Source organism: Lissotriton helveticus, chromosome 1_2 (genome assembly GCF_964261635.1).
Source record: "Lissotriton helveticus chromosome 1_2, aLisHel1.1, whole genome shotgun sequence".
NCBI lineage: Eukaryota > Metazoa > Chordata > Amphibia > Caudata > Salamandridae > Lissotriton > Lissotriton helveticus.
In genome coordinates this window covers 284,566,589-284,592,185 of record NC_136058.1, presented here as the reverse complement: position 1 = coordinate 284,592,185, position 25,597 = coordinate 284,566,589, and the positions used below count along the sequence as shown (strand labels likewise).

Below are 25,597 nucleotides of genomic sequence, written 5' to 3'. Positions count from 1 at the left end.
TTCCCTTTTCTTGCTGCATAATATAGTGAACTCTGATGCTTGAGTTGGTCTTCCCTTGCCACTTAATTCCTGTGTGGCAGGCATTCCCTTTCAAGCAAATAGATTTGATTTAAATTGATTTAAATTGCCGATGGTTGGTGATTTTCAGGTAAAGAACGGGCATGCTAAGAAGGGGAACTTCGCTGAACAATGCGGCCTCAGCCCCCGCCCAACAGATTTTAGAACCTTTTAACCCGACTGGGAAAGATGTGCGGTTAAAGAAAACACGGGAACAGCTGTTCATGCGTGCATGCATCAACTCAGCCCCGGCTTCCTTCCAGTTTGAAACCCTTCGTAAAGAAGGTGCTGCAAGAGAGTCCCGATGAGCGCTGCGCCACCCGCGTTGAAGCCATGAGAGCACAGGTGCTCTCCTTGAACGAGGAAAAGTTCGGGTACTCAAGCGGAGTAAATGAAAAGGTGCCGGCCCAATTTTAGCACTGGATACTTCTGCCAGAACTACCCACTTTGGAATTGAGATACCTGGTTCGAGTCTCAGCTTTGCCTCTTACATCCTGTGATTGTTGACGAATCACATACTCTCCTTGTGGCTAAAAGAATAAATAGCCAGATCTCCTGTAATGTAACTAGTGCTCATGTAAAGAACTCCCTTGGGCCGAGTTCCGCACTATTCGAAATTGCTGCATTTTGAGTTCCCGGCAGACCAGGCTCATCCATCCTCCGTGGAAGAAGGGGCCAGAGTTACCCGTGATGACCACGCCCACCGTCAGCGGTGCACGCAGAAGTCAGCCTTCAACAAAGCACGCGCAGAAATACATAAATCAGTTGCTGGATGTTTACAAAGAACATTTCCGGTGAGGCCTCGTTCGACAGACACGCGGATGTTGTTTCTACAGTCTGCACCGTTAACACGTTTCGAGTAACAGCTTTTGAAGTGCTAAAAGATGAAATTCACCTCGCTTGACTTTTCCATCACGTCCCCGTGTTGCTTTTGCTTTCTGTCCATTTTGTCGCTGTTTACTGCCACCTAGTGGTCGTTTATGTAAACGGGAGGCAGAGAAACAACAGCATGCGATTCCAGGGCTTGTAAAGTAAACAAGAAACCACGCATCGGAAACATTTAAAAACAAGTCAGGTCCCGGGCCGGCCAGCCAATCACAGCGCGGCCCGGGGAATTATGTCACGGGGGTGTCCCGGGCCGGCAGCCAATGACAGCGCGGCCCAGGACAAAGGGGCGGGACTGAAAAAAAGCCAGAGAAACGCCCCCGAATCACGTTTTCATGGGGGAAGGGTGATTGACAGCCTCTGTCTCCCAATGGCTAGCCTCCATTTATGGAGCTAGCCAATGGGAGACAGAGGCGGGACTAAGCCCCACACTGTAGGAACATAAGATTTCTCCTGGGCGGAGCTAGTGCTCCGGCCGAGGCAAAACCTAAAAACATGTGCAAAACAACGGTTGGTGGACAAAATGCAGAACAATGTCATACATTCACCCCAGTACAGAGATCTGGGCCTAAATCCATCGTTTTTTTGCACTCCACACCACCCTAGTTCAGACATGGCCATATGCAAATCAGCCTTGACCCTGTGCCTCATGGGAACAGACCAGCCCGAACTGCAAAGCCATGTTTTTCCTGGACCGGAATCAAGCATCCATCCAAAAAACTATGCCACTTTTGCATCATTTTTAACATGGGAAAAGTGACGCAAAAGTGGGGCAAGTGGCTTGTAAATCTGCCCCTGCATATTTTACGTTATCCATTGAAACAGGACCATGTGAATGCAAGTGTAAATATGCATGACCCAAAGATTACACAGCACCACCCATATAAAGCGGTGAATGAACCGCACCTCACAGCAAACTCAAACATCTTTGATTTGGCTTTTCTGTATCAGTGTTAGGAACTGTCTCAACCTTGAAAAAAAAAATGTCTCCTCAAATATATATACATATATATATTTGAAAGCAGAGAGCTGGCCTTTAATGCGATCACCAGTGTAGTTGCTGCAATAGAACTCTAAAGGGACCTGCGGTACTGCACTCGTTCACCCCTGGCGACAGTGCAGACTCTACAGAGACCTCTGGGGACAGCCTGCGATACTGCACCCTTTCACACCCGGCGACAGTGCTGACTCTACAGGGACCTCTGGGGATAGCCTGCGGTACTGCACCCTTTCACACCCGGCGACAGTGCTGACTCTACAGGGACCTCTAGGGACAGCCTGCGATACTGTATTCGTGCAGCCCTATTCAGACTCTACAGGGACCTCTGGGGGCTGCCAGTGGCACTGCACTTCTTCCTGCTCCTCCAGAGACGTTTATTAAGTTGTTACTCGGCCTCGGCCTTCCCTCGCGGAATCCATATTTCGCACCCCGACTGTGATGTCACTAGTGTCAGTGTCTCTTTAGCCAGTGGGCCCGGGGCCGCTACTTTACACTGTGCAAGTCTGTTTTGTTGAACTTTTAGCTCGTTGCAATCATTTATTTATCGCTGGAGAGACAACTTCTCACAAAGCATTCTATAGTATTTAGCAGCAAATCTAGAATGGAGGTAACCTAGAATAAAAAAAAACAGTTAACAAAACAAGCTACAAATAATTGGGCAATTTTCGGCAATCAAGGACGAGCCTCACTGGGGGGCATATTATCAAGGGGGTTTATCTCCGCTTTTTTGGCTTTAAAAGCCAAGAAAGCGGAGATAAAATTATCTCCCTATTACCAAGCTGTCGCTAACACCAGTTAGTGACAGCTAATAGGAGATAGCGACCATCTTGGGCCCCGCTTTGCATGTCAGTGATATTTATCACTAATGACATGCAAAGTGGGCGTGCCAAGATGTTAGCGACTGGAAACAGTTGCTAACATCGCTATCTCCTATTACCAACTTTTGGAGATATTCGCGCTAAGCGCGAATATCTCCAAAAGCTAACACCTGCCCTGAGCAGCTCTTCGCCATGTTATCCAATGGGAGGTGGATAACATGGCTAAGAGCATTTTCTCGATAATGCATGAATATCGCTGACTTTTCAGCGATATTCATGCATTGCGGCCATTTTTTATCGCATTTGCGATAAACCTTGCTAATAGCAAGGTTTATCTGCGATAAAAATCGCCGATGTGCGGCGATAATTTTTGTCTCTAAACAAGTTAGAGACAAAAATTATCGCTAGTTGTTGGTAATATGCCCCTGGATTCGTGTATATCAAATCGGCTGGCAACATCCACCATTAAGTATCTTGCATAGTAAGAGATATCCATAAATTTAACGTGACATTATTCCCCGCCTCTTATAAAATCGAGATTGATATCAACATCCACACTAACACCACATCATTTTGAAGCGTTTCATTTACCCTAGATACAAATATATTAAAATGTCTCCACATCTTATATTTACAATATTCTGACGGCTTCTCTTTAAGAGAAACCTTCTTGACAAATACTAAAGAGCTGAGGGGCATATTATCAAGGGGTTTTATCTCCGCTTTTTTGGCTTTAAAAGCCAAGAAAGCGGAGATAAAATTATCTCCCTATTACCAAGCTGTCGCTAACACCAGTTAGCGACAGCTAATAGGAGATAGCGACCATCATGGGCCCCACTTTGCATGTCAGTGATATTTATCACTAATGACATGCAAAGTGGGCGTGCCAAGATGTTAGCGTCTGGAAACAGTCGCTAACATCGCTATCTCCTATTACCAACTTTTGGAGATATTCGCGCTAAGCGCGAATATCTCCAAAAACTAACACCTGCCCTGAGCAGTTCTTAGCCATGTTATCCAATGGGAGGTGGATAACATGGCTAAGAGCATTTGCTCGATAATGCATGAATATCGCTGACTTTTCAGCGATATTCATGCATTGCGGCCGTTTTTTATCGCATTTGCGATAAACCTTGCTAATAGCAAGGTTTATCTGCGATAAAAATCGCCGGTTTGCGGCGATAATTTTTGTCTCTAAACAAGTTAGAGACAAAAACTATCGCTAGTTGTTGGTAATATACCCCTGAATTCTTAAGAAGGAAATGTGCAATTTCACGAAGTAGGGCTAAAAATACCTACTTTTGATAGGTCCCATTTAATATATAAATTGTTGATTGAAATGGAAAGGAGTAAAAGATCTGAGGGTACTTAAAAAAGTTATTATTGACAATTTAACAAAGAAAAACAAAGAAAAGAAGTCCATGGCATTGCACAGAAAATATGCAAATATTAGTACTGCGGCCACGCCCTGCTTGAGATCCGACAAACCAAACACCTCACTGGTTTAGAATGGCTCGCCATTGGTTTGGACGTCACTGGAATGAGAGGCGTGGCGTCCATGCTGGATCGGGTTGAAAGACGTAAAACCGGGAAGATATTTTGCTAACAAGCGGCCATGACAGATTGGGGTAAAATGTCGGCCTTGACAGAATGACGATAAAGTCGTCTCGCGCACGTCTGAGGAGCGCTTTTTCCGCCGAACAACTAACTGCTCTCATCAGTCCATCCAACTTTATTATGTTTCTACCAGGAGGGCTCAGGACAACTATTTAAAAGAACAGATGTCATTTCTCTGTATTCAAATGAGGGTTTACTTGACGCCTCTGTATTTTGCACCAGCTCCTGATGAGACCCACTGATTCACTCTTAAATCGGTAAAAAACATTGGGGTATATTACCAAGCCTGGCGAAATAACATTATCGTCGCTTTAGCGGCCGTTTTCAGCCGCTAATCAGCGATAATGTCATCGCCCTATTAGCAAGCTGTCGCTAACTGATGTTAGCAACAGCTTTTAGGCGATCATGCCGGCCAAGTATCACGCATCAGGTGTGACACTCACGCATTTCAGTGCGGTGTTCCGCATCACCGCACTGAAATGCATTGTCACGCATTTTGCAGACTCGCAAACTCGCGCCACCGTCGGCGCCTGTGCAGGACTCCTGCTGCTCCCAACTCGAGTCTGAGAGACGTGCTGCCTGCAGCCAGTGCCAGTAGCTCCTCTAGTTCCTAAATAGTTAATCATGGCTATTCTCAGCTGCGGGCTGAGTGAGACCGCGGCAGCGCGCTAGGTGGCTAGAATGTAACTGTTCCAATCCTTGGTGCTGGCGCTATAATTTCCTGCCTTTTGACACACACAGTTGCAATTAATTATGGGTGGGTGGGGAGCGCCCTCAGCACGATGCTGTAACTGGCTGAGGCAGCCACTGGCTATAATCTGGATGTGACGCTAATTTGGTCAGGTCTTGCAGTCAGTCTGCGTCACATCCCGCGGAAGTAGTATAAGCGTGCACACTCTGAGGCAGAAGAGGCGGGCCACTTAAATCAAGTGGGAGTTCTCACCGTCGTGGCGTGCTGCACTTCTATCTTTGTGCGCAGCTGGGTGCCGCAAATTAAAACCGCGTTGTTGGCCAGCCCAGAGAGGTCACCGGCGGTGACTCAGTGTCAGTGACCATGAACCCGAGTGAAATGTCACTGGCGGCGGCGCGGCGACAACAGTACCTGGTCAGGGACGAAGTGACTGCCTGGACTCAGTCACCAAGGAGCCTCGAGGGAAGACTGAATTCTCATGATTCGGAGTCTTGCGTGAGCCTGCCCTCGTAAGTTTTATGGTCAAGTGAGTCTCTAGTGAGTTCTTTATGGGTGCAATGCACCCTAGTGTGTGTTGTTAAATAATTCCTTTTAATTAAAGGCCGCGCGTGAGCAGGCAGCTGTCTGCAGTCAGTGGGTGCCGGGCGTGTTACAGTACTGTTGCTCAGAAGCCATGCATAGGACGTCAGCGAGCACAATATGCATCGAGTATTAGGTGCTCCTAGGCAGAGTTCTGTCCATGTCTCTCTGGACAGTCTCGATGAGCACCTGGATTGTTCTAGCCTCAGCCTGTAAGCACTACAGGGACAGCTCTCGTAATCCGTATTTGCATTTTTTGAGAGGCTCAGCCTCTGACCCTTCTCTACAAACTTCAGGATTTCAATTTGGTGAAATAATATTTAAAATATCACATTTGGAGTGCGGTATAGATGGTACAAGTAATATGTTATATGAGAGGACATGCGCATCCCGGTATCTAAGTAATGCTATATTTGAACAATGTGTACCATTATAGTTTCACAGTTTCGAGTTATTGTAAAGGTTGCATACTCATTTCATCTACATTGGCATGTTGTTCGTTGATTTGCACAGCTAGCATAATGATTCGATTCCCCAAGGGCTACAGGTCCTGGGTGTCAGTGTCATACGGTGCTTAGAAGCACATTCACACCTGTACTACAAGGCTGCACCTGTGCCTGCAGCCTGCGTCCTCTTACAAGTGTAAGAGGCATGGTAGGTCAGACCTCACAAGCCAGGAAGGACTACAGGTCTTGGGGGGCAGTAGTCTGTTTAGAAGCAGAACGCCTTGCACATTCACACATGCAGCAAGACCCTACATTCGTTCTAAAGTGTGTCTGCAGCCTGGGTGTCCTGGTGCGTGAGAGAGTCACGATAGGGTGGAGGGAGTGCCCCAGAACACAGGGAGGGCTGGAGATTCTGGGTGGCACTGGTGCAGGTGCTTAGAAGCCGAGCTCCTCATGCATTCACACCTAAGTGACCTTCAATTTTTGATGCTTTGCACCAGTTTTAAGATCATCTTAGAGTTTCTCCTTGCTCAAATGGGGTTAATTTCGGATATTTATGTATTTACCTCGCCCTCATTGTTTGATTTTGATCGTGCGAAAGTGTCACTCATAGTCGATGAAATGTCACTCAAAATTGCACTGAAATTATGAACATGTCACACATAGCAATTTGAAACCTTGGCAGCTATGGGCGATAGCGAGCGGTTTGGGGCCCGCTTTGCATGTCAGCGATGTTTATCTATCGCTAATGACATGTAAAGTGGGCGTACCCAACCTGTTAGCGACTGAACGTCGCTATCGCCTATTAGCAAGGCAGGCGTAGCGATGGAAATATTCCCAATATCGCCAAAAACTAACGCCTGCTCAGACCAGTTCTTAGCCATGTTATCCAATGGGAGGTGGATTACATGACTAAGCGCATTTTGTCGCTATTGCAGGAATATCGCTGTATTCTCAGCGATATTCACGCATTTTGCCTGATTTTTATTGCTTTTGAGATAAACCTTGCTAATAGCAAGTTATCTCAGCAATAAAAACCGGTGATGCGCGGCGATAAAAATATTGCCGCTAACCCTACTTAACGATAAATATCGCTATTTGTTGGTAATATGCCGCATTAGCATTATCGCAATAGCATGGTCTGCTTCATAATATTTTACAAAACTTTATATAATTGAGTTGAATTGTGTCTTTTTGTAATGGAAGTAAAATTTAATTGAAAAAGCAGCCTGTATATCTAGAAGCAACTGCGGAGGAGATTTACTAAGATTTGACACAGTGTTTGCATCACAAAAGTGACGCAAATCGTTGTGAAATCTTTTCTTCCGATTTACTTTCCAGCTCTAAACTTGATGAAAATAATGTGAAAGCAACATTACTTAGCGCCAAGAGGGCATGCCATAGGTGGAGAATGGGTGTTTCCATGCAACCCACGGTTTCTGATGCTAAACCCTATTTACTAACTAAAGTAGACAGGTTTTAGCATCAGAAAACTGCACCCTTTCGAAGCAGGCGCAACGAGGGAGAAATGCTTTATTTTCTCCTTCCTTTTCTGACTTTGTACGTGTGCTGCACTTTACAGCACACATACAAAGAGGGAAAAGGGTTAAAGTCAGTCAATGCACCATGGCGTAAAGATGTCTCCATGGCGTACAGCAACGGATTTCTGCGTCGGCTCTACTGAGAAAGTAGGGGAGTGCCAGATTTCTGTAAATATGGTGCTCTCCTCCTCTTTCCTTTTCACGCAGCGCAGCATCTGTGGCTGCTGCGCTGCGCTGTGTGAGTAAATGTTAAATCTGGACCTGTGTGTTGATTCTTAGATCTAGCCTTATTCAAGATCTTTTGATTTTAATAACATTATATAAGTAATATACTTACTTGTAGGGATTGCCACAGTGGCGGTGCGTCCATTGAGGGTGCTGGGGCGTTGCCCCACTAATGCCACGGCTTTCAAATTCTTCGTTCTACTTCTCTGACGCTAATTCCAATCAGGAAATTCAAATCAGGACTCCTGATTAGCGTCGGAGAAGTAGGACGAGGGACGCTGAAGGGGGTTGGAGGGGGCGGGGCTGTGGCAGCACTCAGGGAGTTGAGTGACAGGCAGCAGCACACTACAGTCACAGCAATGCTGTGCATGTTCGTTTTTGGGCTGATCATTTTTACGATCAGCCCGAACATGCGCACTAGCCTTCCCCTTAAGAGATCGAGGGTTACATCATGCCGCAGCCCCTGGTCTCCTTATGGGCAGGGAGTATCTCTGCCCTCAACCAATCCTGGCGCTGCTAGAGCAGCATCAGTAGAGGGGTTGGCAGTGACGTCCCGGCTGTTCCTGTCTGTTCAAGAAGAGCGCTTGCGGGTCCCCGGCCCAGGAGCAGTCCACTCAAGCAGAAGCGGCGCAGATCAGGTACGTTTTCTTTGATTATCTGTTAATTTTAAACTTCCCCGGCATCCCAACTCCCCGGCGAGTATTGCCAATGTGGCCGGGGTCAGGAAAGCAGCAGATGGCGTGAGTGGCCTGCTCCTGGCACTTATAGTATACTATCGATAAAAACCCCCCCACAAATAGCATGAAGATGCACGCACTTGCCTGAGTCATTCCGAAAATCAAGCCCAAATATGCAAATAATCCTTCCTCTGAAGTCTTGTGTTTAAAGCCGAAGAAAATGTAGCTGTCAACTAGGAGGGCCCGATTCACAGAATGAATTTAAGACTCAATCCTAAACTTACTACTATTTTGGTATTCACAGAATGAACTTACTACTTTTGGTATTCATAGAAGTTAGGATTTTGTCTTAAATCTGTCTTAAGTCTGTCTTAAGACAAACTTAAGACAAAATCCTAACTTCTGTGAATACCAAAAGTAGTAAGTTCATTCTGTGAATACCAAAATAGTAGTAAATTTAGGATTGAGTCTTAAGTTCATTCTGTGAATCGGGCCCTCTGTCCGTGTTGTTGAGGCTACAATAAATGTGACTTCTGGAGCTTTGAGTAATCTGACAGCCGAACTTCAGGCGGAGAGTCTTATGACTTTGCAGAACCGAATGGTTCTAGACATTGTCCTTGCAGATAGAGGAGGAGTCTGTAAATTGATTGGGTCTAGTTGCTGCATTTATATTCCTGATAATGCCCCTATGGTATACCAAGCCATCTGCTCACTGCTCCATCAGGATTCAAGCAAGCCGGGCCGACGACGCCTGAAATGGCAGAAACCGGTCCCCGGAAGCTTGTCTCCTTTCTGGTGAAGAATTGGCTTGGTAGTTTGGTCTGCCCTGTTCCCAGGATGCACTGGGCCAGGGACAGACTAATTTGCATATAGCCAGGTTCTGAGCTGGGATGGGGCAGTGAGCTAAATAACGGTGATGGATCAAGCCCTGATCTTTGGACTGGGTAAGAGTGGTCTGCTTAATTCAGACACTCTGTTCATCACCACCCCCTTTTCTGAATCATTTTGTCCACCATAAGCGTGGAAGGGTATACTCAGACATGAGTCCCTTGCTCACTGCTCCACCAGGATTCAAGCAAGCCGGGCCGACGACGCCTGAAATGGCAGAAACCGGCCCCCCCGGAAGCTTGTCTCCTTTCTGGTGAAGAATTGGCTTGGTAGTTTGGTCTGCTCTGTTCCCATGATGCACTGGGCCAGGGACAGACTAATTTGCATATAGCCAGGTTCTGAGCTGGGATGGGGCAGTGAGCTAAATAACGGTGATGGATCAAGCCCTGATCTTTGGACTGGGTAAGAGTGGTCTGCTTAATTCAGACACTCTGTTCATCACCACCCCCTTTTCTGAATCATTTTGTCCACCATAAGCGTGGAAGGGTATACTCAGACATGAGTCCCTTGCTCACTGCTCCATCAGGATTCAAGCAAGCCGGGCCGGCGACGCCTGAAATGGCAGAAACCGGTCCCCGGAAGCTTGTCTCCTTGCTGGTGAAGAATTGGCTTGGTAGTTTGGTCTGCCCTGTTCCCATGATGCACTGGGCTAGGGACAGACTAATTTGCATATAGCCAGGTTCTGAGCTGGGATGGGGCAGTGAGCTAAATAACGGTGATGGATCAAGCCCTGATCTTTGGACTGGGTAAGAGTGGTCTGCTTAATTCAGACACTCTGTTCATCACCACCCCCTTTTCTGAATCATTTTGTCCACCATAAGCGTGGAAGGGTATACTCAGACATGAGTCCCTTGCTCACTGCTCCATCAGGATTCAAGCAAGCCGGGCCGACGACGCCTGAAATGGCAGAAACCGGTCCCCGGAAGCTTGTCTCCTTTCTGGTGAAGAATTGGCTTGGTAGTTTGGTCTGCTCTGTTCCCATGATGCACTGGGCCAGGGACAGACTAATTTGCATATAGCCAGGTTCTGAGCTGGGATGGGGCAGTGAGCTAAATAACGGTGATGGATCAAGCCCTGATCTTTGGACTGGGTAAGAGTGGTCTGCTTAATTCAGACACTCTGTTCATCACCACCCCCTTTTCTGAATCATTTTGTCCACCATAAGCGTGGAAGGGTATACTCAGACATGAGTCCCTTGCTCACTGCTCCATCAGGATTCAAGCAAGCCGGGCCGACGACGCCTGAAATGGCAGAAACCGGTCCCCGGAAGCTTGTCTCCTTGCTGGTGAAGAATTGGCTTGGTAGTTTGGTCTGCCCTGTTCCCATGATGCACTGGGCTAGGGACAGACTAATTTGCATATAGCCAGGTTCTGAGCTGGGATGGGGCAGTGAGCTAAATAACGGTGATGGATCAAGCCCTGATCTTTGGACTGGGTAAGAGTGGTCTGCTTAATTCAGACACTCTGTTCATCACCACCCCCTTTTCTGAATAATTTTGTCCACCATAAGCGTGGAAGGGTATACTCAGACATGAGTCCCTTGCTCACTGCTCCATCAGGATTCAAGCAAGCCGGGCCGACGACGCCTGAAATGGCAGAAACCGGTCCCCGGAAGCTTGTCTCCTTTCTGGTGAAGAATTGGCTTGGTAGTTTGGTCTGCCCTGTTCCCATGATGCACTGGGTCAGGGACAGACTAATTTGCATATAGCCAGGTTCTGAGCTGGGATGGGGCAGTGAGCTAAATAACGGTGATGGATCAAGCCCTGATCTTTGGACTGGGTAAGAGTGGTCTGCTTAATTCAGACACTCTGTTCATCACCACCCCCTTTTCTGAATCATTTTGTCCACCATAAGCGTGGAAGGGTATACTCAGACATGAGTCCCTTGCTCACTGCTCCATCAGGATTCAAGCAAGCCGGGCCGACGACGCCTGAAATGGCAGAAACCGGTCCCCGGAAGCTTGTCTCCTTTCTGGTGAAGAATTGGCTTGGTAGTTTGGTCTGCCCTGTTCCCATGATGCACTGGGCCAGGGACAGACTAATTTGCATATAGCCAGGTTCTGAGCTGGGATGGGGCAGTGAGCTAAATAACGGTGATGGATCAAGCCCTGATCTTTGGACTGGGTAAGAGTGGTCTGCTTAATTCAGACACTCTGTTCATCACCACCCCCTTTTCTGAATCATTTTGTCCACCATAAGCGTGGAAGGGTATACTCAGACATGAGTCCCTTGCTCACTGCTCCATCAGGATTCAAGCAAGCTGGGCCGACGATGCCTGAAATGGCAGAAACCGGTCCCCGGAAGCTTGTCTCCTTTCTGGTGAAGAATTGGCTTGGTAGTTTGGTCTGCCCTGTTCCCATGATGCACTGGGCCAGGGACAGACTAATTTGCATATAGCCATGTTCTGAGCTGGGATGGGGCAGTGAGCTAAATAACGGTGATGGATCAAGCCCTGATCTTTGGACTGGGTAAGAGTGGTCTGCTTAATTCAGACACTCTGTTCATCATCACCCCCTTTTCTGAATCATTTTGTCCACCATAAGCGTGGAAGGGTATACTCAGACATGAGTCCCTTGCTCACTGCTCCATCAGGATTCAAGCAAGCCGGGCCGACGATGCCTGAAATGGCAGAAACCGGTCCCCGGAAGCTTGTCTCCTTTCTGGTGAAGAATTGGCTTGGTAGTTTGGTCTGCCCTGTTCCCATGATGCACTGGGCCAGGGACAGACTAATTTGCATATAGCCAGGTTCTGAGCTGGGATGGGGCAGTGAGCTAAATAACGGTGATGGATCAAGCCCTGATCTTTGGACTGGGTAAGAGTGGTCTGCTTAATTCAGACACTCTGTTCATCACCACCCCCTATCCTGAATCATTTTGTCCACCATAAGCGTGGAAGGGTATACTCAGACATGAGTCCCTTGCTCACTGCTCCATCAGGATTCAAGCAAGCCGGGCTGACGATGCCTGAAATGGCAGAAACCGGTCCCCGGAAGCTTGTCTCCTTTCTGGTAAAGAATTGGCTTGGTAGTTTGGTCTGCCCTGTTCCCATGATGCACTGGTCCAGGGACAGACTAATTTGCATATAGCCAGGTTCTGAGCTGGGATGGGGCAGTGAGCTAAATAACGGTGATGGATCAAGCCCTGATCTTTGGACTGGGTAAGAGTGGTCTGCTTAATTCAGACACTCTGTTCATCACCACCCCCTTTTCTGAATCATTTTGTCCACCATAAGCGTGGAAGGGTATACTCAGACATGAGTCCCTTGCTCACTGCTCCATCAGGATTCAAGCAAGCCGGGCCGACGACGCCTGAAATGGCAGAAACGGGTCCCCGGAAGCTTGTCTCCTTTCTGGTGAAGAATTGGCTTGGTAGTTTGGTCTGCCCTGTTCCCATGATGCACTGGGCCAGGGACAGACTAATTTGCATATAGCCAGGTTCTGAGCTGGGATGGGACAGTGAGCTAAATAACGGTGATGGATCAAGCCCTGATCTTTGGACTGGGTAAGAGTGGTCTGCTTAATTCAGACACTCTGTTCATCACCACCCCCTTTTCTGAATCATTTTGTCCACCATAAGCGTGGAAGGGTATACTCAGACATGAGTCCCTTGCTCACTGCTCCATCAGGATTCAAGCAAGCCGGGCCGACAACGCCTGAAATGGCAGAAACCGGTCCCCGGAAGCTTGTCTCCTTTCTGGTGAAGAATTGGCTTGGTAGTTTGGTCTGCCCTGTTCCCATGATGCACTGGGCCAGGGACAGACTAATTTGCATATAGCTAGCTTCTGAGCTGGGATGGGGCAGTGAGCTAAATAACGGTGATGGATCAAGCCCTGATCTTTGGACTGGGTAAGAGTGGTCTGCTTAATTCAGACACTCTGTTCATCACCACCCCCTTTTCTGAATCACGGGGTCAGGAAAGCAGCAGATGGCGTGAGTGGCCTGCTCCTGGCACTTATAGTATACTATCGATAAAAAAAAAACCTGCAAATAGCATGAAGATGCACGCACTTGCCTGAGTCATTCCGAAAATCAAGCCCAAATATGCAAATAATCCTTCCTCTGAAGTCTTGTGTTTAAAGTCGAAGAAAATGTAGCTGTCAACTAGGAGGGCCCGATTCACAGAATGAACTTAAGACTCAATCCTAAACTTACTACTATTTTGGTATTCACAGAATGAACTTACTACTTTGGTATTCATAGAAGTTAGGATTTTGTCTTAAATCTGTCTTATGTCTGTCTTAAGACAAACTTAAGACAAAATCCTAACTTCTGTGAATACCAAAAGTAGTAAGTTCATTCTGTGAATACCAAAATAGTAGTAAATTTAGGATTGAGTCTTAAGTTCATTCTGTGAATCGGGCCCTCTGTCCGTGTTGTTGAGGCTACAATAAATTTGACTTCTGGAGCCTTGGGTAATCTGACAGCCGAACTTCAGGCGGATAGTCTTATGACTTTGCAGAACCGAATGGTTCTAGACATTGTCCTTGCAGATAGAGGAGGAGTCTGTAAATTGATTGGGTCTAGTTGCTGCATTTATATTCCTGATAATGCCCCTATGGTATACCAAGCCATCTCTAAATTGCACGTAATTTCCGAGTCTATTCACCAGGACACAGGAGATTGGTCTGTGATGGGATGGTTTTGGGGACTACTGTCCACATGGGAATGGAAGGTGTTAACCTTCCTTGGAATGATTCTGGCCATCATTTTTTCTTGTTGTCTTTGTTTACAGTGTGGCCCCACCATCTGCGGTCTTTGTGCCACCTTGTGTGTCCCAAGGCCTGTGTCACAGAAAACAGAGAACATTAAAATGATGTTGCAGCAACAGCTCAACCACCTCATGGCCATTGACATCGACTCAGACTAACTTGAGTCCTTTGTGTTTTGCCTGAGTAATGGCAAAAGGAGGGCCTGAGGTTCTTTGGTTTTTGACTTCGTCTTGTATCTGGCTGCCATTTTGTGTCCCGTCACCATTTTGTGTTGCCCTCACTCAGGCAGCACGGCGAACGGAGTGTTTTTGCCTTTATCAGCTGCTACACGTCTCTTCTGTTAAAAAGTAACCCCCTGTCCTTGTTTACAAAACCGATATCAGGGTCTGGCCGAGTTTGGTAATCCATGTCTAGGCTGATTGATCCCTGCCTCGGCCGACTGTTTGGGTCTCACTATTCTTTCCTTACTTTATCTTATCCGACTGGCCTTTGCTATTCTCTCCTTGTATTCTCTTGTTACACAACTATCCTTTGAGGCATACGAACACGTCCTGCCACCTGTAAATTGAATTGTAGGCACTAGCATTGATTAACTTGAGGGGAGGGGTAAACACAGGGCCTGAAAGAAGGGCATATTTGAGATATTCGATAGCTTGTTTTGCAACTTTTTCTATTGGTCAGTTTTATATGCATTGGGAGTGAACGTAGTAAAGATGTGTACTATAAAAGATTGTGCGCCACGGAATTAAGTGGCAGTCTCCTAAGAACATACCAAGTACTTCTTGGACAACTGTGCTTAGCTGCAGCTAATAAACCTGATTTTCTACGCCTAACGGAGTGTCTCGTGTCTCTGTCCGAAAAGGCAGGTGAACCCGGAGATTAAGGCATGCCCTGCGCCGCTCGGTCCATAAGGCCCGGTTCTCCACTTTCCCATCTGCCTGGATGCGTGGGCGATGGTGCTTCAAAAGTTCTGCAAGCGAAGTTGAGGGTAGGCGTGGCTTCCCTGCTAGCATTGGAGCAGTGAAGTATGAAAGCTAAGGTACAGTCCAGGCGGGTGAAGTACGTTTGATGCACCAAACACTGATTACTGGAGCCACCTTGAACGCACACACCATGGAACTTAGAATAAAACCAGTTCCATTACTGAAAAACATGCACATTTTAGGGAGGCAGCCGAGTTTTGTAGACCTGAAATGTCGGGCAAGTTAACACCTCATTAAGAACAACAAGAGCCCTATGCAGTAAACAGACACCTTCAAAGCCCCATCACTCGCCTCCTGACCCCCGCCCCCAGAAGTGTACATAATCATAAACAGCCTTTTTATGGCACCCCCTGTGGAAGCTATAAAAAATAAATAGTACACGCACGGTGTAACAACCAAGTTAAGGGGCCAGTAGCCATGGGAGGATACAAATAATGTCATGGCGATACTAAGGAGGGACTAACAAGCCAATGAAGGAGTCAGAAGATAGCATATATAAAGGACAAAGACACAAGCCAATAAAAGAAATGGGCACGGGTGTGGGCGGGCCTTCTCTCAGGTACTGAACAACAGCAGATCTTCACCAGAGCAGCACTTGCATGCTGACTCTAGGCTTGACCCAAAAACAGGGAGTTATCAAGTCTATTGTCTGGTTCTGGTGAGTGTGCATGCACCTAGAATGGCTTGGTCTGGCAGGGTTGTATGAATATTGATGGTGTGAGAACACACTTCATGGGGCTGGCTTGTTCAGAATGGGAATGGGACTGGACATCACCAGGCAGATTCAGTTTGAATGAGGCTACTAGATGGACTGGACAGGCCCAGGCTGGCTGTGTTATGGGGCAATGGGACTAGAATGGACGTGGCAGGGCCACTCTGGTTCTGGTGAATCTGAGTGGGGCTTGAATAGCTTTTAAATGGATGGACTGACTGTGATGGATGTAAAGGGTCAGAGTGCATTGAGAAAGGGCACATCTGCTGGAAGTATGCAGGGTTTGAACTCTGAATCGCGCTAGCTGTTTCTGATGCTGTCAGTGGAGTTAGGATGAACTGGGTTGGGTCAGGCGAACTTCTGAAGGGGGTTAGTAAGTTTGTATCCTTAGTCATAACATCCAAAACGCATTTCATAAGACTCGATCGGACATTACAAAATTTTACAGCATTCGCAACAAGAATTTTAGATTCTGTTAAGGACACGGAGGCGAGGATTATGCTTCTCAAATCTTTACTACTTAAATATCAGCCAATGAAAAAACTGTAAAACATATGTAAAACACTACATTTCCCATGAGCCTTTGAACTACCCCTCCTTCATTATCCAATCCACAAGGTCCACAGTATACAAAATAGCGAGGCACCATCTTGACTGCCTCTTTCTTTGCAACAAGCCGGGCTTGTTCCTCAAAGTAATAAAAAACAGGATGCAGTTCTGGATCTCAACGGAGTGCAACTCCAATAACAGGTCCCTGATGAGACAGCTTATCCACCACCAGCGAAGATTTTGTCGCCCAGAGACATTCCAGGCTTAGCTCTGTTTGGAATCCGTTCCTGAAATCAGAAACAAGTTTGAAAACCACAAAAGCAAACATTTGGTATTTAAGGGGAATGAAAGAAAAATCATGTCTTATTCATCATATGACAACCTGACAGTTGTAAACCATTCTTACCTGTCCCAACAGGTGGGATAATCCTTGCCTCCATATCCCTAATAGAATCTAAAAATCTTATCTCGAATGCTGGAAAATGCTGTATTCTATGGCAGGACCGGAGGCTCAGATGATGCTGGTTTAAAGTTGACCAACAACAACAGAAGAAACATGTGCGATGGGTTTATAATGAAATACTTTCAACATTGAGTCGGATGACCAATCTACTGCCTTCAAAATATTTTCTAATCTGGAACCCATAATAAAGACCATAGAACCCCTGGCTGAATGCACTCCATACACAGAAACATCTATATACCTGCTTCAGCCATAACCCATCTGACTGAATGCTCCAAAGTGGCCGCCGATACTGGGCAAAAGGGTTTTTGGATTGACAAAAGTAATCGTCCAAAAGGATCTGATTTGTGAGATACAGTTTGTTCCTCATAGGCTTTTAAACATTCAAAGGCACATAATTTATCATTTTGAGGACAAGCAGGATACTCAACTGAACAAGACATCATTTTTGTTGTTCTAGAAATAATGAATGATACACCCTGGGGAGAGAAAATCCTTCCTGCAAGGTCTAACGCATGCGCATTGCAAACTCTATGACAGGATATAAGACATAGCAACATGGTGAGTTTTGCTGATAATTGTTTCGGCTATAAATATTTATTGTCAGGCCAGGATTCTAATAATGAGAGAACTTTAGACACATCCCATAACGTGGTGTATCTGGGTCTCGGTGGACGAGCGACCCTGATACCTTCCATTAACTTACACACCATCAGATGTGATTGTGTCCAGCTGATAAGGCTTATCTGAAATTATTCACCGATCTATAACAAAGACCTGAATCTGCACAGTCGGACAAAAAATTCAAAATGTCCTTCAAATCAGATCCCACGGGATCCACCTGTCGTTGAAGGCACCAACCCATCCAGCGCTTCCATGCTGCAGAATATCTCTTACGGGTGGATGGAGCCCAAGCATGTTGTTTATATTCGGCAGCAGTCGATCAAAGGCCCTCAATTCATTCATGTCTCCTGAGAGCATCCAAACCATGAGTGTTAGCTGATTCTGAAGGACCAGAGGATGCGGGAAGCCCACTGGGTCCTGGAGCAGCAGCGGAAAAACGGACAGTTGAAATGGCAGATCCACTGACAACTCCAGCAGAGTCGGAAACCACAATTGCGTCTTCCATAATAGTGTGACTAATACCAATGAGGCAGACTGCCGCCATACTTGAGCCGCTACTCTTGGGATTAATTTTTTCATTCATTCATGAAACTTTATTTCGGTTTGTTATAACCATCAAAGTACATAAAAAACACATTATCACTTTTCCACTGGTCATTTATAGTTATGAATATTAAAATACATCGTATGCAATCAGAGGGGGAAGACAATTGTTAAAACAATAGAGATTTAAATAATTAAAAAAAAAAAATCTTAAAAAAGTTAAAATAACATTTGTTGATCCAAATAATTCTCAAGTCTCAATAAATAAATACATAAGTTGCCTTGTTATTTAAGTAATTTCCTTCGGATAGACCACATAGAAAACAGAAACTTAGTTATAGCAGACACTATCCAAGGATTCGTGTCAGACTTCAATCTCCTGAAAAAGCTTGGTAGTCCCTTATGCCCAAATTATTACATAGTTGTATTATCCACTTTCTTCGTATAAGTGAATATGCTGGACAGAAAAGAGTAACATGTAGAATAGTTTCATTTTCAGTACTACAGCCAGGGCATAAATGTACACAACCTCCCGTCCACCTGTCTGTCATAGAGAAGAGGGGCAGCGTTCCAAATCTGAACTATAAGTACAGCTTCTTCGCTAAAGTGGGTTGGATTACGTCTATTTCTTGTTTAAAGCTGTATGTGGACTTATGACTCAGGAAGGCACCGGTCAGGCTTGTTGATGGTACTGAGCGAATGGTCCTCCCAAGGCTAAAGTCCTTCACAGCACTGGACAATGTTTTCTTAGAAATAGTTGGGGATGTTGCCTCTGGGTTGGACCATAAGTTTTCGTATCCAATTTGAGCAAGAGACTGTCTAACAAAGCGTAGCCATGGAATTTGACCTGCTCCTGGGGATGCTAGCACCACCTTTAATTCCTTTTTGTAGCTTTCCAGTTCGGGGGTGCTCCACAGCCTCCTCCAGTAGAGAAGAGGACGTGCGGCGATAACGTCGGCTATGGGCCTAATATTCAGGTCTAGCCTAAGTGGAACTAGAGGAGTACTTCTAGGCAGAGTTAGAATTTGCCTAATAAAATTATTTTCTGTAGTGGTTAAATCAGTAGAAGGAACATGTCCCCAAAGTTCCGCCCCATAAAGGGAAGAAGATCTTGCTTGTACTTTGAAGATTTCCATTGGGATTAATGTGAAGGGGGTAAAGGCATAATTCTTCTGAGATCCCCAGTGATTAAGAAACGCATCCGTTCCCAATGCATTTGGGTCCGGTCTCCAGCTGTAGAAGCGGGAAAGTTGCCTGTTGAGGCGAGAGGCACAAGGGGCCCGATGTAGGTAGGACTCATTTACCGATTCTTATTTACCGAATTTTACCGATTCGGTAAATAAGAATTGGTAAATGAGAAGGGGGGACATGTAGGAGCATCCAGATGTTCCTTTTACCGAATCGGTAAAAATCTGTATTTACCGATTCGGTAAATACCGACCGGTAATGCCCATTCATTCCTATGGGCTTTGAAGCCCATAGGAATGAATGGGCATTACCGATTCGGTATTTACCGAATCGGTAAATACCGACTGACACAAGGGTGCAGGGGGTGTCACTTTGACACCCCCTGCAGAGTCATGATGACATGTCCATATTTCACTTCGTGCTGCCTACAACAAATCATTTGGCAAGGCCCAACATTTCATCAGATATCACTGGACCCCTAATAAAAACGGGCACCTCCCCACCATAAAGTAAGTGAAGCAAAGGAGTGGAGATAGATGTGAGCGAGATATGGCAGGTGTGCGCGCTGAAATGGTTTTATGGTTTGTTGAGCCTAGATGCTAACTTGCTCGGCCACTGGGAGGGGAACTGACCTAACGAGTTCGGCCTGGGGCAATGGTTCCAACTTGTACAGGTCATGGAAAAGTCGATTAAGGAGTATGTGTCCTTGTGGAATCGAATTCAGCTGAATTAAGGCCTATGTAAAGGGCAACACATAAATGAAAGCCAAGGGTTCAGAATGTAAGTGACGATTTCGAGGTGAAATCGTCACTCGAATAGGCTGAAAATACATGTACATGATGTACTTGTCATTCTCTGTCTTTTGATACCAAATTCGTCATGTTTCGACGAAGTTTTAATTCTTGAGTCCAGAACTATTATATGAATCCAGATTTTCAGAACCTCAAACCCTCCTTTTGCCCTTACATAGGCAATTAATCTATCCTCATGTTAGTCTGAGTCCAGATCTATATTCCTAAAGTCATTGAGATGTTGCTGTAACATCATTCTAGTACTTAGTTCATCTCTTGACACAGGCTTCCTTACACATGATGTAACACAGAGGCCACATATTGCAGGAGCACACTGTATGCACAGACAGAACAGAAAAAGAATGGCTAAGACCATCCCAATGACCATTAGAATTTTCCATCCCCAAGCAGATATCAGTTCCCAGAACCATCCCATTAACGACCAATCTCCTTTATCCACATGAATAGATTCGGAAATCTTATGCAGTTTGGAGATGGCCCTGTACACGGTTGGAGCATTATCTGGGATGAAAATGCAACAACTAGATTGGATCAATTTGCATACTCCACCTCGGTCTGCAAGTATAACATCCAAAGCGACCCGGTTCTGAAGGGTCATAAGTCGATCCGACTGGAGCTCAGCAGTCAAGTTACTAAGGGCACCAGCAGTTTCGGTCACGGTGGACTCAACTACCCTTGTTAATTGCCTTATGTTTCTACTGTTAGCCATGGATCCCCAGAACGGCAGAAAACCCTTTGCAAAGTCTCCAAATTCTTGACCTGCAGTGTCTTCTTTACTCAAAACACCTCTAACTACCCTTGTCCGGTGGTAATCCGCCGCTGCTGTGTAGGTGGGAGGCAACAGGAATGAAACAAAACATGAGCCCGAGAAGTCAGGGGGCAACCATGTATAGTCTCTATCATGGCAGACGAAATAAGTACCCTTAGCTGCTAAAAACGCAGGGGAAGTCTGAGATCCAAAAACATACGTTTCTGTACAGATACTCTTCCCTAGCTGAGCTCTGGGATTCTTGCCAATACCTTGCAGACACAGGTGACCTTGATGGGGTACGATCCAGATAGGGGACGATCTTTTGGCTTGCTGTTTCTCACTTAAAGTAGTGCCATATCCGGTCACGTTCCAACCTACATATGCAAGTATCTCATCATCCGGAGTATCTTCATAGGAAGTTACTTCCTTGATCATGTCAACTATACCTTTGACTAAGGCGCTAGTCTTGAGGTTGTCTTTTACAGAACGTAGGGGTTGGACTTCTCGTGCATATATGAACATTGTCCTATATACCCATACTGAACCATTGTGACTAAATGGCAGGACCAGATAGGGGATACCTTTATCCGTTGTGTGAGGCATGAGACCGCACACCCAACAGTTAGTTGTGTTCATTACAAGTTGGTGTTGGTGTAATAACTGAACAAAGGAGTTATTAACGAACTCTAATCTCCTATTTGATTCGTGGTCAGGCAGAGGGTGGAAAGAATGAGAAGAAAAGGTAGTAGGAGTTATGGGTGATGCAGTGGGCGCAAAGGTTACATTGAAAGAGAATAAAACATAACTTATCAAAAAGATCATTACGCTGGATAGCATAAAAATACACAATATTATAAAACATTTCTTTGTCATCGTGTTACACAGTCTGGGCCCGATTCACAAAATGAACTTAAGCCTTAATCCTAAACTTACTACTATTTTGGTATTAACAGAATGCACTTACTACTTTTGCCATTCACAGAATGAACTTACTACTTTTGGTATTCACAGAAGTTAGGATTTTGTCTTAAGTTTGTCTTAAGACAAACTTAAGACAGACTTAAGACAGACTTAAGACAGACTTAAGACAAAATCCTAACTTCTGTGAATACCAAAAGTAGTAAGTTCATTCTGTGAATGCTAAAAGTAGTAAGTGCATTCTGTGAATACCAAAATAGTAGTAAGTTTAGGATTGAGTCTTAAGTTCATTCTGTGAATCGGGCCCTCTCTGCTTAAAGTTCATTTGTTTGGCAGGTCTCTCCACATCAGGAAACTCCATCCTCTCTAGAGTGCTGCCCGCGGTGGGAGGTTGCCTCTGCTAAAGGATGCTTCCGTCAGTCTAGGGCAACTCCCTTGGACTGACCAGAACTACCGACCTAACGTCGTCAGCTGCACCCAAAAGACTTTAATCAACCGCGGCCCTAGCAGCGGAACCCGGATGGCGGTTCGAAAAACAAAAATAAGCAAGTTACCTAGATGGGAGATCTGCACTTTCAAAAAAAATAGTACTTGGGAGAAAAAAAGGATAGTTTTATTTGTCCATAGGTCTTGGTCTCAAATCATAAAAAGGAATCACTTTATTAGTCTGTTTTTCTCGGTCTTAGATTGTAGCGTCTTTTCCCTGGTATTGTCTGATCTGGGAACAAAAGGTCAGGCTCCAAAGAGTTCAATCGTTCTGATGGTGCCACAGTCTCTTGGAAAATGTTCTCGTTTTCACATTCAGGGTCAGTTTCTTTTACACGGTCATCGCTGAAAGGTATGACATGTGGCACAATTGTGAGGTCTGAGACAGTGACACCCTTCTGGACCCACTTTATCATGTGGCGGAGGTGAAGGGATTCTCTTGCAATGGACCCCGTGGATCCAGTTGGTCTTCCCCTCCACTCGAACGGCTGACCTCGTGGAAAGAAGGACGAGGTGCGGCCCGGTCCACCTGGGCTGGTCGTTCTTTGTCCTTTGAAAGTTCTTCACGAGAATCCAGGATCCAGGGACAATGGAGTGACCTGGAGTCTCAGAGACCGGAGGCAGGGTGTTGTGGACCTGTTGATGCAAAACACGCAATTTAGCCGTCAATTCATACAAGTAATCAAGCAAAATAGGGTGTTGCAGCTCGCTGAACTTCGTGGGCCTTGGCACTCCCCATATGTTGGCTGGCCGGCCAAAGACAATTTCGCAAGGGCTGAGTTTCACTCGCGAATGCACAGTCATTCTGGTGGATAGGAGTGCTAAGGGTAGAGCGTCAGGCCATTTAAGACCTGTGCTCGCTTGGATTTTGGCCAATTTAAGTTTTAAAGTGCCATTGTAACATTCTACTAATCCAGCTGATTGGGGGTGATTTGCAGCGTGGAACTTCTGCCTAATGCCTAGCCCTTCACACACTCTTTTCATCACACGACCCACAAATTCACTTCCGTTGTCAGACCAGACCATTCTAGGCATTCCGAACCTGGGGAAGTACTCTTTTACAAGGGCTTTTGCTGTGGACAAGGCAGTATTGTCTTTTAGGGGATAGGCTTCTACCCATCTTGAGAAAGCACAAACAACAACGAGCACGTATTTTAAGTTGTTGCACCTCTCCATGTGTATGAAATCTAGCTGCAAAACCTCGAACGGATACGTATGAGGTGCAAAATGACCAGCTGGAGTTGGGGTTCCCCTACCAGGATTGTGCTTCAGACATACCATGCAATTCTTGACAACATTCTCTGCACACTTGGGAATCCCTGCATTCTTCCATACTGGGGCCAACAACTCGCAAATCCCTTTCACGCTGATATGAGCCATTCCATGAGCCATTGTAACCACTGCAAGCACATATGCATCGGGTAACAACCATCTCTGATACTCTGTCAATTCAACCCAACAACCATTTGCATCCATTCTTCCTGTACTTTCTCTCCACGTGCTTAACTCTTTCTCTGTGGCCTCAGCTTGGATGGACTTCACACTCTCTATCGTGTCCTCACATATTCCAACATCGCCAGTCCATCTTTCAGGGCCTGCAACATACATTCGGCTCATCACATTCTTTGCCGTTTCTTTAGCGGTCTCATCAGCAAATGCGTTTCCACGACCAACATCATCAGTCACCTTCTTGTGAGCGCTACATTTCACAATCGCCATTTGCAGAGGCAAGGTCAGTGATTCAAGAAGCTCATTCACCAACTGACCATGCTGAATCTTAGCTCCATGCGAAGTCAGGAACCCACGTTCTCTCCACAATCGTCCAAAACTGTGGGCCACTCCAAACGCATACTGACTATCAGTGTAGATAGTCACTCTCATTCCTTTAGACAATATACATGCTCTCGTTAGTGCAACTAATTCTGCGGCTTGAGCTGAACCATGTGGTATTCGTGAAGTTTCAACAACTGTGTGCAAAGTCGTGACAGCATATGCTGCAGTCACGTTCCCATTTGGGAGCTTAAAGCATGAACCATCCACCCATAATGTACCATCACATTCAGTAAGAGGAGTGTCAAATAAATCCACTCTCCCTTTTGTCTCTTCCTCTGTTGTGAGGAAACAATCGTGCTGTTCTAAAGCATCTGATTCCTCTGCAATTGGTAACAACGTGGCTAGATTCAAGGTACTGCACCTTTTTATGTTCACATGGCTCGCTAGCAGCGTCAATTCGTAACTAGACAGTCGAGCACTAGTTAAGTGCTGTGTCTTGGTCCTATTTAACAATGTGTCTACTGCATGCGGGACCATCACGATTAGTGTATTATTCATTACTACACCAGCAGACTGTCGAATAGAAACAGCTGCTGCTGCTGTGGCTCTTAAACAACTTGGCAATGCTTGTGCTACCGGATCCAAAGTTGACGAAAAATAGGCGCATGGCCGCTGTCTACCTCCAAATAACTGAGTCAACACAGACAATGCACAGCCTTCCTTCTCGTGGACATACAATGTGAAAGGCTTACTGTAGTTGGGGGTACCTAACACAGGAGCCGAACATAATGCTGGGCCCGATTTACAGAATGAACTTAAGACTCAATCCTAAACTTACTACTATTTTGGTATTCACAGAATGCACTTACTACTTTTGGCATTCACAGAATGAACTTACTACTTTTGGTATTCACAGAAGTTAGGATTTTGTCTTAAGTTTGTCTTAAGACAAACTTAAGACAGACTTAAGACAGACTTAAGACAAAATCCTAACTTCTGTGAATACCAAAAGTAGTAAGTTCATTCTGTGAATACCAAAAGTAGTAAGTGCATTCTGTAAATACCAAAATAGTAGTAAGTTTAGGATTGAGTCTTAAGTTCATTCTGTGAATCGGGCCCGCTGTGCGTAATTCGAGAAAACTTTTCTGACACTCTTCAGACCAAGGAATGGGATTGGGTGTATTTTTACATGTTAATGCCACCAAGGGTTTGGCCAATAACAAAAAATTTGGAATCCACTGTCTACAGTACGATGTAATGCCCAAGAAAGCACGCACCTCTCTCTGTGTTCTTGGCACATTCAATTTTGCTATTGCCTGAATTCTTTCTGGGGTCAGTTTCCTTCCCTCCTTCGATAAGAGGTGACCTAAGTAGGTCACTTCTTGTCGGCAATATTGAAGCTTGGAAAGTGACACCTTGTGATGCAGATCACACAGATGACGCAATAATGTCAATGTGGCCTTTTTACAAATTTTCTCAGTATCTGCAGCAATGAGCAAATCGTCCACATACTGTACAAGAGTGGCACCTTTAGGCAAAATAATTGTGTCAAGCTGTGCTTTCAAAGCTTGACCGTATATTGAGGGGCTTTCACAGTAGCCTTGAGGAGCGCGTTTAAAGCGGAAGCTTCGACCTCCTAAACTGAAGGAAAAAATATCCCTGCTCT

At 45.6% G+C, this 25,597-nt stretch overlaps 1 pseudogene; it reads right to left on the bottom strand.

Moving 5' to 3' along the window:
- Positions 1 to 3,403: 3,403 nt before the first annotated feature.
- On the bottom strand, positions 3,404 to 3,461 carry LOC144808178 (U7 small nuclear RNA; annotated as a pseudogene).
- Between the last annotated feature and the right edge of the window lie 22,136 nt (positions 3,462 to 25,597).